Raw genomic sequence first — 18,440 nt, 5'->3', positions numbered from 1 at the left:
TCCATCGTGTGATTGGTCTTCCCCTCTTACGCTTTTTATAAAAAGGTGTCCAATTTATCACCGAATGTGACCATCTATCGTCTCTTAATCTGCACAGGTGACCTGCCCACTTCCATTTCAATTTACAGACATACTTTACTGCATCTTGAGCTTTCGTTCTTTTTCTTATATCACTATTTCGGATTCTATCTTTAAGTTTGATATTCAAAAAGCTTCGTTCCATGCCTCGTTGGCAGATGCTAATTCTGTTTAAATGCTTTTTTGCAAGGGGCCATGTTTGACATGCATACGTTAGGCAAGGTGTTAAACATATATCCATGGCTTTAGCTTTTAGTGGAATTGGCATTTGTCCTTTGAAAATCTCTTTCATAGCCCAATATTTATTCCATGTTTGCTTGACCCTTCTTTCAATTTCTTTTTCGTTGCATAGCTTAAATGAGATAAGATGTCCGAGGTAAATATAGTCTTCAACATATTCAATGGGAGTTTCATTTATTGTGACTTGTAACTGCTGACTGTTTGTTATAATCTTGGTTTTTTCCTGATTTATATTCAAACCTGCTTTTTTGCTATATTTATTTAGCGATTCTATCATTGTTTGCAATTCCCTTACATTTTCTGACAACAAAACTATATCGTCTGCAAATCTGAGGTGCGATAAATATCTTCCATTGATTTTGAGACCATATGACCCCCAATTTAGCTGGCTGAAGATATATTCCAGTACTGATATAAAGATTTTTGCTGAAAGTGGATCCCCTTGTTTCACACCACGGTTAATCTTAAATTTCGGTCCTTGTGTATCTAATTTTACTCTAGCATAGCTGTTCTCATATATTGTTTTTATAATTGATATGTATGTGTCGTTGACACCTTGGGCTTTTAATGCTTTCCATATAGTACTATGTAAGATAGAGTCAAATGCTTTTGCATAGTCAATAAAGCATATATATAAGGGTTTGTTGTATTCTTTATACTTCTCTATTAACTGTTTTACTGTATGTATATGGTCAATTGTAGACATTCCTTTCATAAAGCCCGCTTGTTCTATGGGTTGCTTTTCATCTAAGATATATGTCAGTCTTCTTAGTAGAGTTGAGGTAAATACTTTATATATGCATGGAATTAAACTAATCGGTCTGTAGTTACCTATAAATTTAGGGTCTCCTTTTTTGTACAATAAAATTATATCTGAGCATAGCCATTGTTTTGGAAATTCTATTCTATTTAGAACGAGGTTGAATAAATTTGTCAGAGGTTTTACTATAATAAAAAGGGATACATAATTTAATTTACTCCACGCATAAAACAATGTCGTTAAATCACAAACAAATAACGCATTTAATAGCCCACTTAAAAGGAACCCGCTGTAAAACAAACATATAAGAAGGGCGCCGTTCAAATTTTGATTTCTGTTTCAGGAACAAATGAAACGCAGCAATTTGACGTTATAAATAAAAGGTGAGTGTTAATTTTGTATTAAGTGTATTTTCTTTATAATTAATCAATTTTTTTTATCTGTTTTCATTTCATTTTTTGTTTTGATTCAATCATATTTTGTTAAAACAATATGAACCTTCTCTTTACAATTACATTTCTTTACGTGTAATAAAGCCAATTTTATTACTATGTAATTATCATCATTCCCGTCTTATTTAATCATTAGTAATTTATTCAAATATTACCCATACATACGAGTAATGTTCAAAGATTCCGCACCTCTATAATAAAATCTATTCCATACACCGGTAGTTCCCAGCAAACGTCATTACACTCACTATCTATAATTTATTTGACCCAGATAAGCTCTGTATGATGTTCTGCAGAACTTTTATAGCGCAAAATATAGGAAATGTGATATAAAGTCAGTATAAGTAAATGTACAGATAGTGGGAGTACGGTAATATTAAATTAAGTATTGTTAGGAATGGTTAATTTTTTAGGATGATTATTAGTTTAGTTTGCCTGCTTTTAAATGTAGATTCCGTGAAGGTTGACCACGAGTTTCTTATTACAGTAGGTAATATATTATTATATTATACACTTTTCACTTTTAAATATTCATGAAGATCCGTGGAAAATAATCTGCACAATTAATGATGCATAATATTTGATACGTGACTATATTGTCCATAACTTCAACACCAAAAGGATATTAATAAGACGCCTAAATTATGGAAATTAGCCCTAAACTTAAAATTTTAAAATACCATGCTTAATTTCACGTATTTAAGCAGACTTATCATCACTAATGAACCAATAACGATTAAACGTAAACCTCGAGGTGTCACAGCCTATTCAGATTCAGTAGTTCATTTACATGCATCGGCATATCTAGTATGCGAGAGCGGCAGATGGCCGAATTTCGGACCTGAAATTTTAGCCCGCTCTTGCATTGCCTTACTTTCTTTTATTGTTCTTTCCGAAAAATGCCATATTGGCATGTCAATTCGTCCTTCTCTATAGCAATACATCGAAATAGGCTCTATAGTTTCGTATTTATAGGTCACAAACTTTCTCGCGTGTGCACTAAAACTTAAGAAATTCTATACTTAAAGAGAAAAAAATTTCCTCAAGAGCAAGGGTATCCATAAGTGAAAACAGAATGAAAATATATGCAGTAGTTTTAAAGTTTATCGCGAACAAACAGACAGACGCAACGGATGACTTTGTTTTATAATATTACTAGTGGTCCCCGGCTTCGCCCGTGGTACATATTTCGCAATAAAAGTAGTAGTAGTAGTAATAAAAGTAGCCTATGTTCTTTCTCGGGTATCAAAATATCTCCATACCAAATTTCATGCAAATTGGTTCAGTAGTTTAGGCGTGATTGAGTAACAGACAGACAGACAGAGTTACTTTCGCATTTATAATATTAGTATGGATGTAGCAATAACATAGATGGATTTAAACACAACTTCCAAAATATATTATTTACGCTCTTCTCTAGCCATTAGATTTATTTGTCGGAAGTTGAAAACTTTTTATAACTTATATTGAAGTAATTTTTGGTGATTTATCCGCCCGAAGTTCTTTGTTTCCTAATGCCATAATTTCGTGATCTGCTACTTGGAAATTTACAAAGTATTTGCACATTTAGCGCTGTAATCAGTTTTAAAAGAAAGTACTTACACATTTGAAACATGCAAGTGCTGCTCTAGAACTTTGTTCAGACTCTGGGATGTAGTTCTGAATCAAATGTGCATGGGAACTTTGGGAATCTGTACTATATAATATAATGGAGTAGCTATTTAATGTTTTAACGTTTGTCCATATAATTTTAATGCGTAATTTGTGTGTGTGTGTAATTTAAATTGATAAATGGAGTAATTTAGATTGTATGACGTATTTTTTATAAATACCTGTAAAATTAAAGTCCATTATATTTAAACTTAACATTAAAGTAATAGTGATGTAAACTTGTGTAAAGAACAAGGCATATACTGTTGACCTGTGAAGTTAGTTTTATTAATATTTAAAGTAAAAGCGTTGTAATTTTCCTTCTATGTATTTCTTATTTAAATTCCAGTCAGGTTTCAGGTTTATTCATTAAGTTTTATTATCATTATATCTTATAATTATTTTTCAATATTCGTATAGAGGTATGAAAACGATGACGTCTGGAGACCTGGTAAGTAACTGAATGGTTAAGGATATTAAGGCAAAACTTGCTTGACAGGTTGCCTAGGACAGTATGTGAGACGATGACTATAGTTTGTAAATTTGTCACACTTAGAACTATATAATCCATGATTTTGTGCTTTACTCTCGTGTCCTGACTGTAAAAAAAAAAAAAAAAACAATACATCTATACATAAAAAAAAAATTATGGATAGTACATGTCGCTTGTAATAAATAAATTATAATTTAATTAAAAGTAAAATATTAGTAAGTAATTATTCATAGACTGAGATATTAATGAAAACTAATTGTATCTAATGACATGATGAGCTCAAGAAACTAATAATGCTGGAGGAAATTAATCGCTTTTATTATGACGTGAGGAGCCCATTTTTTTCCTCCATACACCTCACTTATAAGATTTATATCTTACTAGCTTTTTGCCCGCGGCTTTGCCCGCTTTGTTTAAAAATTTATGAATTACATACTAAAACCTTCCTTTTGAATCACTCTATCTATTAAAAAACTGCATCAAATCTGTGGCTTAGTTTTAAAGATTTAAGCATACACAGGGGCATAGGGACAGGGAAAGCGACTTTCTTTTATACTATGTAGTGATCATTTTATGGTATAAAAATATTATAATACCTATATTAAACCACATGTGTATAAATGTATTATATAAGTTTGCTTGTGTCATATTTTTCCAGTATTATGTGGTATTATGTAGATATCTTCTAAACTACAATACAATCCTTGATGACAAAGACAGTAACGGTACCAACGGACTCGATAGGCGTTACTATAAAACGATATCTGAATATTCGATACAAAATAACATCGATCATGCATTTTCATCAAATATTAAACGTTGATACACAAAGCGATTCTATTATATTTCGCGTTAGATTGGGCGCAAATTTGTGGTATTGATAAATACATAATAAGTTCGCTTCGCTCGCGTTAAGCTCGAGAGGCAATTTACCATTCGCTTGTTGAAGGGAATTGCGATTTCGGACCGTGAATTCATAGTTGCCTCCAATTGTGTACCGTGTTTATATTGATCGGTCTTAGCGGACGTATGGAGAATATTTTTCAGTTTATTCGTCTAATACTAGATGATTTAATGTCTGTTATGTTTTATTGGAACGTAATTGTGTAATGATAATTGAAATGTGGGATTTATTTTTCAATAATTAGATAATAGAATAAATAACTTACAGTTAGTTAGTAGTTTCATTTATACTTTTGATATATCTCACGTATTAATTAATGTTTAAAAAAAGAGAGATAGAAATAGTTCTTCTTAAATTGTTAACATAAAAATCACTTTCATATTTGATTGTCTTGTTAAAATAACGAAGGACAGTGATCCATAAAACGAATACTCCTAAAAATTTTACTACTTATGAAAAACTGATTTTATACCATTTTTATTATGCGCCCGTGAATAGCGGCTTTATCAAATAAAGGTAGACACTACCACCCAGACTATCGTTCGGTTCACCTTCACTCATCACATAAAACAGTCTTCTGTATTAAAATATTTATACCCTGATAAATAATCCCAGATTACGACCTATAACCCGCCTTCTATGAAATAAAATATCATATTTTATATTGAATCAATTCATCTGAATACGATGTTTTATGCATGGCGTAAACCGCGTATAACAAAATTTTATTCAATTAGACTTTGAATAAAATATGTAGTATCTGCGTATTAAGTTTTATTCGGTTAATATTTACGACTATATTGAGATATTCATATATTTTAATTTAAATAATAATCGAGTGTGTGTTACTGAATAATTTAAACATAATATCATTCTAGTATTATTATTTGTAACTAAGGTAAATAATTGTTTTGCTTGTGACAAAAGAACGATTTACCACTCACAAGATTTATCATAATAAATCAACTTTATTTATCTTTCACATAGGTAGGTATAAGAAATTAATATTATATAGGTATACCTATTACAATGTTATATTCTTTTATAGGTATTTTAGATGACATAATATGAAATAGATTATTTTAAGATAACTTTAATAATATTATGGATCGGTCAAAATAGTAATTCAAGTTGTCGCTATATTTATAAGAGTAGTTTTATAAAAATATCGTCTCATTTCTGCTTAATCGAGTATCCTCAAGTAATTTAATTTGTTTGCGATCACAATAATATAATAAATATACCTATAAATATATTATGATAATAATAATTTTATCCCGATATTGCGTAAAATTCTAAAAAAAGAAAGTATCATACCGTAGTACATGGTACTTTAAACTACACAGATTACTACTTATTTAGTATCTAAACATCTTTTTATGAAAAATGAAATAAATTCTGTAATATTAAAAAAATCTATGCAAATCACTTCTATCCATTTCAAAAATGTTTTACACAATCAATGTTTCAAAGGATAGATTGTTAGAAAAATATATTGGACGCATTTTTCAACTCGTATGGCCACACTAAACCATTGCGAATCGTCAATCTAGATTGTATTTCCCGCGTTTTTAAATAACTCTATGTGAAAATAAAGGAATTGAACTAGCTGTTGGTTTGAGTAACGATTAAACAAAATTGAAAACGAAACAATTGAAATCTAGTCTTTGTTTTGAAGATTGGAAGCTATTTGTTTCTAAATACGTTTGTTTAGTAAGACAATATTTGAATGTCTACCGGGATGCAAGACTAGATTACTTCCTACACAAGTATTTCATGTTTGGATAAAATCTAATCTAGTTTATGGTTTCGATCTAACTATGAATACATGATTATTCTAAAATGACTTGTATTTATTAAATCAATTTAAATGACATGAACAACATAATATAAATAACCTAATTCTCTTGACCATGAATAACTTGAGAAAAAATCTACCGAATTAATTAGGTATATTAATCCTGGATGAATTGACATGATTTTAAAAGAGCAACTAAGTATGGAGTTTCTTGACGTTTCTTCTCCATAGAAACTGGTTTCCGAATCGGTGTGTTTCCAAAATGTTAAAAAATGTTATGACGATTCAAAAGTGCTTTTATAAGAAGTCTTATTGAATAAATAAATTTTTGAGTTTGAAATGAAAGAAAACTAATGCTTATTAACTGGTGCATTATCTGAAGATTTAACAAATAGGCGTAGCTGAAATAAAGAAGCACATTACAAACCGTACATCATCTGCCAACACATACTATCATTCCCTCATGAATCAAGTAATTATACTGTAACAATATAACAGTGTCTACACATTTCAAATAGCTAGACCGATGAAGGACTAATTAGTGTGACCGTAATTGCTGACAAGTAATTAGAGCGTCCACAACTCAAATACTAATAGTTATGTTTAATTACAATAAAATTGTGTATTTAGTGTCAGTTTGACGGGGCTGTTAAATTGTTTATTGTTCTGTTTGATGTAAATTTGATACGAAACTCGCTACTATTAATTAACTGTTATCTTAATTAAGTCCCATCTTCTGACGTTGTGTATGACATGCAATTGTAGCTTAGGGAAAAAAAACTGTATGTTATTTCTGGCTAGTCAATTTTTATACCAATTGTAGTCAAATACATTTAGCAGTTTTTTCATTAACTACAATATCATCACATTCAACCATACTAACTTTTACTTTATCTTAAACTTGCCTTTTCTTGATCATAAGCATCACCATCATCATCATCTTATGAATATTTGTTTCCACTGCTGGGGCGAGGATTTCCTATAAAAAGTGCTTCCTAGCGAAAGGGGGAGAAAGCAAGCGACTTTGAGCGATGCAAACTTTTAGAAATTAAATATTTTAACGGATTTTAAACACGTTTTATCTATCGCAGTCCAAGGACTCCCCGTGACCACGCTCCCTGAGATGTGTGCGAAACGTCGGGATAGTAATATTAATATTATAATGAATAAATCAGTAAAAGTCTTTAATATAAAAATGTACAATACTCGAATATTACTATAAAAATCAAAAACCCGAAAATACGATGCAATCTTTGTTATAGTAAATGTTGTTTTTATGAAAAATGTATAAAATTTTAGTTTTACAAATCCTGTCCGCGGTCCAAGTTATGGATGCGTGTGCTCTTGCACATTTTAAATTGAATATCGATTTGATCTATTGTTTTAGAGATTGGCGCAATGAAAACTTATAAAAACGTTGTTGATGTCCTACTACCAATTCCGAATGAATAGAAAGGTTTTAGGAATTAAATATTGTTTCATTAGGCAATAAAACTGTCCTTTGTAGTTTGTAATAGCAACTTACGTAGCTAATTATTTCTGGAAGTTATTACAATACAAACAAATTGTCTAAATATGCACAAATTTGTAATTTATAATATGATACCTATATTAGGTAACTGTATATGAATCATTAGTGATAATATTTAAATATCACTTTTATACGTCTGTTTTATCCTAAAATATTACAATATTATAAAAAGCCAATCGTCGTTGCTTCGTTCTGAATTCTCTCTAAAGTCAAACATTTTTCTGTCGTTAAATATTTTAATTAAAATTCCAGTGTAACAGAATACAAAAATTAAAAACAATTCCATAAGCAGTATAATGTAAAAATGAACGTGTCGATTTTAATTTTAATGAAAATGTTGAACTTTATGGTTATTGCTATAAAAATAACAAGTTTAAAAATTGAGGGATAGTTGGAGCTCTAATAAATTCTGTATTTTTTGAAATCTTATCTAGAGATTGATATGAAATTACCTATTTAATACGCTTCTTTAATACTCCACAAATCTCACAATAAACAACTATCACGTTTTTTCTTAATTCGATACGTCAATTAGGATTATTTCGACAATTAATCGTCACTTCACAATCGAGATCCTAGTTCCATTGAATAAGGGACATCTATTACTCGGGATCGACTAAGAGTCGACGATAATGATCCGTATAAAAGAGAGCATCAATCTTATCAGATCTTCTTGTCTCCAAATGGATTTTATTTTTCAATTAAATTAGTAATGTACTGATGAATAGTTTTAAATTCAAAGTTTCAGCTTTATTCTTATTCAAATCGATATGCGTTTAAATCTATACTAATATTATAAAGCTTAAGAGTTTGTTTGTTTGTTTGAACGCGCTAATCTCGAGAACTACTGGTCCTATTTGAAAAATTCTTTCGGTGTTAGATAGCTCAATTATCGAGGAAGGCTATAGGCTATATATAATCACGCTACGACCAACAGGAGAGGAGCCACGGGGGTGAAACCGCGTGGAGCGGCTAGTGTAGGTATATTACCTAACGCATGCCTCTCTTGCTTTTAAATTCTGAGGATTCTTACACGAGGATATGCCTTAACACTTTTATTTGTCTTTGCCCTGACTTGAAATTATATTAATGTTTTACTGCAAAATAAATTTTTGTCGCATAGATAAAGTAATAGATTGAGCGTTAATATAATAGATATTAATAATTTTATTACTTTAATTTTACACGATTCAAAATCTAACTATTATTTTTGATTCCAGTTTACTTACATACATGTAAGTCTTTCGGTACAGATTTTATTTGCGTCTCTTTTACGTTTCATATTCGTGATACAAAATTTATTGGCCCATTCTCCATCCGTGCTAGGTTTCATAGATTAAATATCAAAATTCATCCAATCTATTGCTGTTTCTTGTTTGAACACGATATCCACAGAACATAAATACAGCCTTACGTATAGCATATCTTTAAATTCGCTTTGAGTTCATTTCATTGATAATTTTTAAATGGCTTTGGTTTTGTTATTAGTTACCACGAAGATTATATTTTCTAGGAACAATAGATCGTATTTTTTATGTAAGATTCGTAGCTAGAATTAGGTTATGCCTAAGCTGGTGTAATATAAACATCTATAATAACAAACTATTCTATACATCAATTTTACGTCTCGTACATTGAGACCATAATATTATATTGTGTACATAATATTATGTGTATTACATGCCTACAATTATTATACCATGTATTTCCAAACTCTAAAACTAATTTTTGTATTGAATTAATGTATCATGTACTTTTTAATAACATCGTCTAATAAGTGATAGTTGCGAACAAAACTCACACGAAAACTAGCAGCATATTTCTTTTTGTCAAGTAAAGCGACTGCACAGAGAACTGGGACGATTGTTCAAACTGAATTCTTACATCGCATACTTTTTAGTCCCTGAAGGATGCTCATAACTCACTTTAACATAGTTTTACTGATGCAGAATACTACTTTTGCACTCGCTAGTTATTTTTCACCACATTGTTCGTAATGTAGAATGGTGCCAAAAAAGTTCCGGGTTCTGTTTGAGAAACGGATGTGTTTACTTTTGTCAGTTCGTGAGTTTTGATGTGACTATAATTTTGTGTAAGATTTATTGTTGTTAAGATTGACTTATTTTAATGAGTGGATATGGACACTTTCGAAAACTTTTATTTCTATATAATATATGCACAGTGCGCACGTCTAGAGGTCACGCGAAGGAAGTTGCGGGCTAGTAGGCGAAATACATAAATACTGAGACATAGTAATGGAAGACTATTTTCGACCTTCAAAAATGTATTTTATAAGTTTACAAGACCTTTTATTTAATGTCATAAATGATTAATAATGATTTTTTTGGGTGAACTTTTTGTTTTTAAACACGTATTCGTATAATAATAATGATTCATTTTGGTGGCCACAGAACGCTGATAATGATCTACTGCCCCATATAGGAAATTACTTCCGCTCTAATTACGTATTTGCATTTCAGAGGAGTAATTAAGGTATCAATTAAATCTGTGTTGTACAATAAATAGGTACACATTGTTTTTAATCATTTATTCGTGAATTCCGATTATTGTGATATTTTATAATAATTTATTGTGATATTTTATAATAAGTAACTAATGTTACTTAAAATTATAGATCAAAGAATCATAAGAATAGACACGCCTAGATTACTTTAACAAAGAATCAATAGCCACAGAACAAACAAACATCACTCCAATTTCAATCATCAATGCTGGCCTTAAAACTATAGATTTTAAGAAAAAATCACTCAAATAGGTTTAGAGACATTTATTTCAAAGAAAATAGCCACATCAAACCAACAATCCAACTTCAAATCAAACACGTATACCCTCGAGATATGCGATACCAGATTATATTATATTCCGTGGTAGTAAATAAATGAAGCACATTCACATTTGCTCGACCGCATTGATAGATACAGCTCGTTATCGCAACACATGGTTTCGACAATGCAAGCCGCAACTGGATCTGTGAGCCCTATACAGAAATTATAGCGAATCTGATACAGTCTTCTGTTCGATGGAGATCGGATGATGATGAATTGTTCTCGTGTGACGTCTGTAGATACTGTCTGGTAGAGGCGATTTGAAAATGGGTCTATCGTCTTTTTCTGTACGAATGAATGCTTTTTGAAAACGGGTTCTAAAATGTAATATTGGTGTAAGTAACTAATATAATATTTTGGATATACGTGTCAAGATTTGATATGAGTAAGAGCTTACGTGAGCTATGAAAGTAATTTTTAAAATAAAACAAAAGGTTTAAAGAATAAAGAATATCAATTATCGTAGTTAAGTCGTACGATCACTACGAGTATGTATATGATGATTTCGGAAGGAATAGACAAAACCATTGCAAATTAACTTTCGCAGTGATACGAGAAATTAGCAGTCTAACTGCTACTAACATCCAAAGAGACGCTAAAGTCGATTTCGTCTGTATGTAGGTACTATCAAAATCAAAAAATCAAAAATATTTATTCTGTAACAAATATGATTACAATTTTTTTACAGTCATTGAGACATCCTTATAAGCAATTTAATTCTTGTGTTAGGACATCTCGCTCTTCCGACAGTACATTATGCTTAAGTGTTACACGAATAACAAAATGTACTATGTTATGACAATTTAATTGTATACCTTATTATTATACCTTATTGTACAGGGTGTCTCAAAAGAAAGTTTATATTTTGTGGATGAATAAAAAAAAAGTAAGCGGTGTATTGAAAAAATGTTTATTAATTATTAAAGTACATAATATGGGAATTTATTTCTTAAAAATAATATCGTCCAAATGCAGTCCATTGCATTCACGGCACTCATTTAATCGAACAGTAAAATTACAGTATTTATGACAGCTCGGCAGATAGACACAGTGATGGCTGCCATTTCGTGCCGGATATTTTCTTTAAAATGCTCTAGAGAAGTTGGTTTGTTGGCATACACTTTAGATTTAAGATACCCCCACAACACAAAAATATAAACTTTCTTTTGAGACACCCTATATAAGTACTTTAGTAATTATTATTAAACCTGAAACAACAGGGCAGTTGATACCTACATTTGCTAGATAATAATAATTCATGTTCACCTCGATCTCTCGATAGTTGTTTAATACGTAGCAGTAATAAAAACATCTTGTCGTACTAAATTCTAGTAATATGCATGTAAACGAGGTTACGCATACTAACATTCTTTCTAAAATCCGGTTAGGTCAAACTATCACAGGTTTGCATGTTCCTCGTATCCTATGAATAGAAGGTTAGAAACATTTTTACAAAACTCCAGCGACAAAAATAATAAAAATACGCGTTGCCAGGGGCGCACGGTACTTTATAAAACGGAAAATCGGATGAATAATTTTATTCTTCTATGCTTATACTGCCTTTGAAGGTAAAGTACTTTTAAATTGGATCTTAAAACGCTATCAACGTTCCTTAAGGTAGATTCGTCAGCAAGTAACCAAGTAACCGAGGTAACTGTTACCATCGAATGCCAATTTTACACAATTCTCTAAATAATTGTATAAAATTAGCATTTTAAAAAGAAATTCTCATTTCTGAAAGGTTCTGTTGACGGAGGCCAAGGTCTGCTCCGCTGAGCGAGCAAACTTTAGATTTTAATAAAAATAGCCGAGTTTCAATCTGGTATGATTATGGAAATTCTATTTAAAATCTCACGTACTTTTTAATATTAATATAATATCATTTATACAAACTAACAGTAAGTTTTTAAAAGCATTTTAAATGTCGCTTAATATAAACAAAGGTATTTTAATAATTTAATGGAATGGCGGATGAAAAGTTTTCCGTCCATTTAATTCAATGAGCCGCGGTAAAAGCGTAAAGAAAAAATAATAAATCTGTATAAAGGAATGATTAATATCCAACGAGTAGTGGCTCTTATCGAAGGAATAAGAAAGCTAGTTCAGTGCATTCGTCGATATGGAGTTGAATGGATGCTTGCCACATTCATTCTGGACTTTTTATCGAGTTTCCCCATTGTTTGGGAATGCAGAATAATTTGGAGGTATAAAACTAACATTGGAGTGGAATTGGGTATTGGTAGAGAACAAAGTTTTCAAAGTAAATAATAGTAGTGAATAAAGTTTTCAAAGCAAAAATAAATGAAGTTCATCGTTGATTAATTATTGAAATATAGGTATTCTAATTTATATTTTTTGGTTTTTAGCATTCAAATGCTTTATAAATATAAATTTATAAAGAATATACACGTAGAGTAGACACATAAAATAAATTCGATTGCTCAGGCGGGTCACGAGTGGCTGAGTTGGTTAGGCATCCGCCCCGGAATGGCGCGAAGGATGCGGGTTCGAGTCCCACCTCGTGATCGAATTTTTTCTATTCTTTATAAATTTATATATATGCTAATGTTAATAAATATGTACAATACAATGCATGTTGAGTTATAGTTGATTTAATTAGAAAATAAATTATTAATCTTAGGATTAAATTTGTAACAAGTAAAAAGGAAAAAGAAAAGGGCTATTCGAAAGGTCATTAATCAAGTACGTTAGATTAAAAGACTTTAGAATATTAAACTACGGACCTTAGCAGTCGTTCAACCATGTCGCCTTGTTCCAAACAGCAATGTATTCGACAATTTTATTTATAACACGAAAGGGCTCGATTTATTCAAGTAACTGGGGGAAAATAAAGAAGCGATTTTGGCTGAAACAACGAAGTTTTTGGGTCGTTTTTTATCGGCTTATTTGTGTTAAACGCGTCACGCCGAAAAAATGTTATTTACAGCTCTTGTGTATTGCTTGATTTCCTTGCGCAACACAGCAACTCCTAATTATTTTCACATATCGCGCTAATGGTGTTTTTTCTTTTGAGTTACCTTACTTTTTGTTTGAATGTTAGTAAATTTATTGTTTTTTCTATATTTATAGCTCTGTAGACGATGGAGAAATAATGCAAAATTTCGATAAGGTTATAAATAATTTGGTTAACTTGAACTTCATTCAATGACTTATACTAAGGATAGATACTCTTACTACTGATAAAATAAAACGGACAACATTATACAATATTTAAAAAAGTCTTATTAATAAATTGGCTAACTTTGACACTTAGCATTCAGTCAACAAAAAACACCACCAACCGCTAAGCCTCCTCAACAACGAACAAATAAGTGTATTTACCACGTAATCGATTCCGCCAGCGACATTAGCATAATTAACAATGCGAAGACAAACTTGTATAAGACAATCCATCAATTCTCGGTGGAATTTCTAAAACCAATTACTGGAAGAAAGAGGGAGCGCTTTGTTACAGTTGAACGTAATAAGACGGTGTTAAGTGCTGACAAGTTACAAGTTTGTTTCTCAATTATTTTGGTTTGTTGGAGTACTAGGAATTAGTTTAGTTTAAAATATGCTGCACGATAAAGAATGTACGTTGTGAATTTTATATGTCTAGAGACTTTTTCCATGAATACGGCTAGCATGGCATAACCATTGCATAAGCCCGTCCATTACTGTTAACACGTGAAAATATATATTTTTTAATGCTGGAATCTTAGCTGGAATACTTAATTTTATAAAAAAAAAAAATATTCAATAGAACAAATTAGATGTCTGTACCGCTGAAAGTGATCCTCGAATTGTTTTAAATCAAATAACTTATAAAGTTGTAGCTGTCTTGAATAAAATTTTCCAACCCGTGTGACGATGATTGAAATATCTTTATCTGGGGGCACGGTAGTGCCCCCGCCAAGACGAGCCAAGCGAACAAGCGAAAAGCACGGGCACTACCTACCTTTTCTCGAAACGCTTCGAAGTTTTTTTGAACCCTCATAACTTGGGTTTGGATTATGCTAGATCAACAAAATTTTCGGGATATATTGTCAATAGCGGACTTATTGAACATATTAAGTTTTAATTACATTAGCTTTTATACTTCAGATTTTATTTATATCTAAAAAACGCTAATTTCGTCACTGACTCACTGATGATCATCAAAATTCTTAAGGTATTTCCTAATGTCCTAGAAAGCTGAAATTTTGTATGTAAGCTAGTATTAGCACACAAACAACAAAAAAATTATAAAACTTGTAACTTTCATCCCCCAACCCCTTAAACTAGGGGATGGGAGTTTGTATGAGACCTGTAATTTTAAATTAAATTTTGATGACGCTAGAGGTCTAATCTAATAATCTTAAACTTGGTTCCCCTAGATATATATATGTATAGGTACTCCTTGTTAAAAAAAATAAAAATTTAATCGACATATAAAATTTTGTTACAAACAACTTACAAAAAGAAATGAAATCCCACCAAAAACATTTTCATGTAAAATGTTGCCAAGACGAGCCCAATATATGACTCGCACTGTCAAAAAGTTATCAGATCTCATGTAGAGCCAAGCTTCTAACACTACACGCCCTAACTCTACATGGCCTAACTTCACAAACTCTACACCTTAGTCAAAATATGTGGCTTGGCCGTTCGTTACCACAAGAACTATTGTATAACACAAAAGTAATGAACAGTGAATTAATTTTTCACCTTACGCCGATGTGAATGTAGCGAAATGGCCAAGCCACATATTTTGACTAAGGTGTAGAGTTTGTGAAGTTAGGCCATGTAGAGTTAGGGCGTGTAGTGTTAGAAGCTTCGCTCTACATGAAATCTGATAACTTTTTGACAGTGCGAGTCATATATTGGGCTCGTCTTGGCAACATTTTACATGAAAATGTTTTTGGTGGGATATATATATGAAATATCTTTGCTACCTGTACTACCATATTATAAAAATAGCTTTACAAACATTAATAAATGCACAAATACAGAATGTGAAATATTCCAAGATATAAATATTCAGGCTTTCGTGATATTTCGAATGGAATATACGTTAACAGTAATCATCCAGATTTAGATACAGTTTTCATCTTACCCACGCTAAAAATTGGAATGTATCTTGAAGAATTTGTTTGTGAACTACAAATACTATTTCACCTACGTAACGTATCTTTTTAATCTGAATTCCTCCGTTTCTATATGATACATATTGAATACCAGCGTATCATATACATCTTTTAGATCAGGAAGATTGCCTGTCTATAAATACCATACCGTGCACTACACATTTAATAAGAAACCAATAGCAATATCGATGTTGTACTCAAAGCAACCTTTGTATGATGTTTATTATATTGGAAATAAGGTCGTTATGTTTTAAGTGCTATTGTTTCTCGTATTCGCTACTTCAATGCGGATCCTTTATAACTAAAAGTGGTATTTCAAAGGAAGAGCTTAAAAGGAACGTTTCAGTGATTCATTTATTTTAAACACAGTTTAATTTTAAAATAAACGTTCGAGAAACATCTTTGATACGGAATTGCAATCTGTTAAGACAAGAGTTATTGTTTTCGTTGCTTGATAGTTAATTTATGTTTATTCCATCTATAGATACTGCGGTAGTTTCTGTGAATCTAACTACGCTTTTATATATTTTTTCGGTACGACTTTATGAGTATAATTTACTTTCGTCTAAAACATTTACTTGGTTCACGATATTTGCAGCATAACATTTTGGGATGTTCATTTTTTTAACAATAAGCAGCAGAATATAATGAGCAGTTTAAATTTTCCAAGCTTTTGAATAATTTAATTTCAATCACCACTAAGTACCTACTTCTTATCTAAGATAATAATTACAATCACGACTAAGTACCTACTTCTCGAATAAATAAGGAGGTAATTTTAATGTGTACATGTTTATTTTTATTTTCATAAAACAATTCTGAATCAATCAACTTAAGCTTCATACAATAACTCGTGTTCACAACATCCCCTACTCAGAACTGAAAAAGAGTAATGGCAGAGTAAATGGAGTTAGTTCATCGTAATTGTATTTATGGATTTTCGCCTTTCCCCCGATGATAATAAAACACAAAATTCCCCGCTAAGACCGTGTAGAACATGGAAAAATTGCCTTAAATAAACCTAGTAACTGAGACAGTGTTGTTGAATGAGTATTTCGCTTGCAGAATTTACGTGCAATTTTGAATAGTCAAAGCTTGTTAAATTTATGGTCACTGTAAAATCTTTAGTCACTTCTGTTCTCTTCGAGTGGGAATGTATTGGTTATGGCTTTCTTTTAAATTTTAAAATTGTTTTCGCTTGGGTTAGACATTTCGAAGTATTCGTATTTCTGGGTTATTATTTATGGTTAGTGGTGTTTTCTTTTTTTACGGTATTTCAATTAGTATGCCATATACCTGGAATTATTTTGCTTATTCAGGATGTGTGAGCATTAAGAACTTATCTCTTTAAATATTAAATGGACAAATTTCGCGTACCGTACTTTCGTATTCCTTTTCTTGAAGACTTATTAATCGAAAGATCGGCTTTGGATGACACTACCAACTACTAATACTTATTACAAATAGCTATGTAGTCATAATTAGTTAAAATATAGATATTTGGAATGTATTTTGACCACGATCTCGCCTGCTGGTTAGTGAAGATCTGACTATAGTCAATCTAGTATAAATCTAACTTGAAGATATTTGAACTTTTATGTTATTGCTTCGTGTGTAGTAGTGAAGTATTTTTATTTAAATTCCCTTTGACTTATTTCCATAAACTTGGTTTTCAAAATATGTGTCTTCAATATGTGAAAGGCAAATTCTGCTATGTTTTAATTACAGTGCATACATACATACAGAGATTTCTGGAATTAGTCTGGCTTTGCGTTTGTTAGCATTCTAAAATGATTCTCATCATTATTTTCTCGGAATAATCTGTAAGCTGTAAGGATTTCGAGCAATGAATATAGATCATACATATCTCTTACTATTCATGTTTACTTCGTGTCCATTATAGTTTATTTTGAACATTCAGTCTTGGAAAAAGTGTAACTTCTCATCGTGGCTGTGTCAACGACGTCATTGCTAGTTGCACTCATTAATTATATTATTAGAATGATATATTATTGAAAAACTTTGTTTACTATATTAAATTATTTATTGAACTTAACCAATAATTAATATCAGTAAATCATCATTCCCAGTCAGCGTCGTCATTTGATAACAATTCCCCAGCATTTAATTCCATCACAAAATTTTCTATCACAAATTGTAGCTAATCTCAAGTCTTTTGTGTCTCTTCCTAACACTAAACTGCAGATAAATCGCCTTCAATTCGCATGTAATAGTGTCAACCAACAATTCGACAAGCAGCCTATATTTAACGGAGGTCTAAAATAGACAGCTTTTAGCTGCGTTTTACTCCGCAGGCTAGCTAGATAACGATTTGGCACATCGAGTCTAATAGTCCGGGATAAATCCTCTTGGAATGGTTGAAACTGCTAATGTGTACGATATATGAGATCGATTGCTTATACCGTGCCAAACGATTGTGATACGTGTGAGATAAGTGTTTGATCAATGGATGGACGATATTCCGTTGATAGAATATTTGCGGGCGATTATGTTTTGTGAGTGTGGGTACGTTACATCGTTTTGATGTAATTACTTTGTTTT

At 31.3% G+C, this 18,440-nt stretch overlaps 1 protein-coding gene across 2 annotated transcripts in view; it reads left to right on the top strand.

The window, feature by feature from the left end:
• The window catches only part of LOC123700218 (TWiK family of potassium channels protein 9-like), a 108,328-nt gene that overhangs the window by 63,613 nt on the left and 26,275 nt on the right, over positions 1–18,440 (top strand). The window contains exon 2 of one of the 2 annotated variants that reach the window (XM_045647367.1): positions 1,422–1,461. The gene's annotated coding sequence lies outside the window, so the exon portion shown is untranslated. Of the gene's footprint in view, positions 1–1,421; positions 1,462–18,338; positions 18,395–18,440 lie in introns of those variants that run through there. The other variant, XM_045647368.1, reaches the window with a different exon arrangement.

This window comes from Colias croceus, chromosome 19 (assembly GCF_905220415.1).
Source record: "Colias croceus chromosome 19, ilColCroc2.1".
Classification (NCBI taxonomy): domain Eukaryota; kingdom Metazoa; phylum Arthropoda; class Insecta; order Lepidoptera; family Pieridae; genus Colias; species Colias croceus.
Note: the sequence above shows the minus strand (reverse complement) of the source record. Positions and strands in the feature narration are given on the sequence as shown.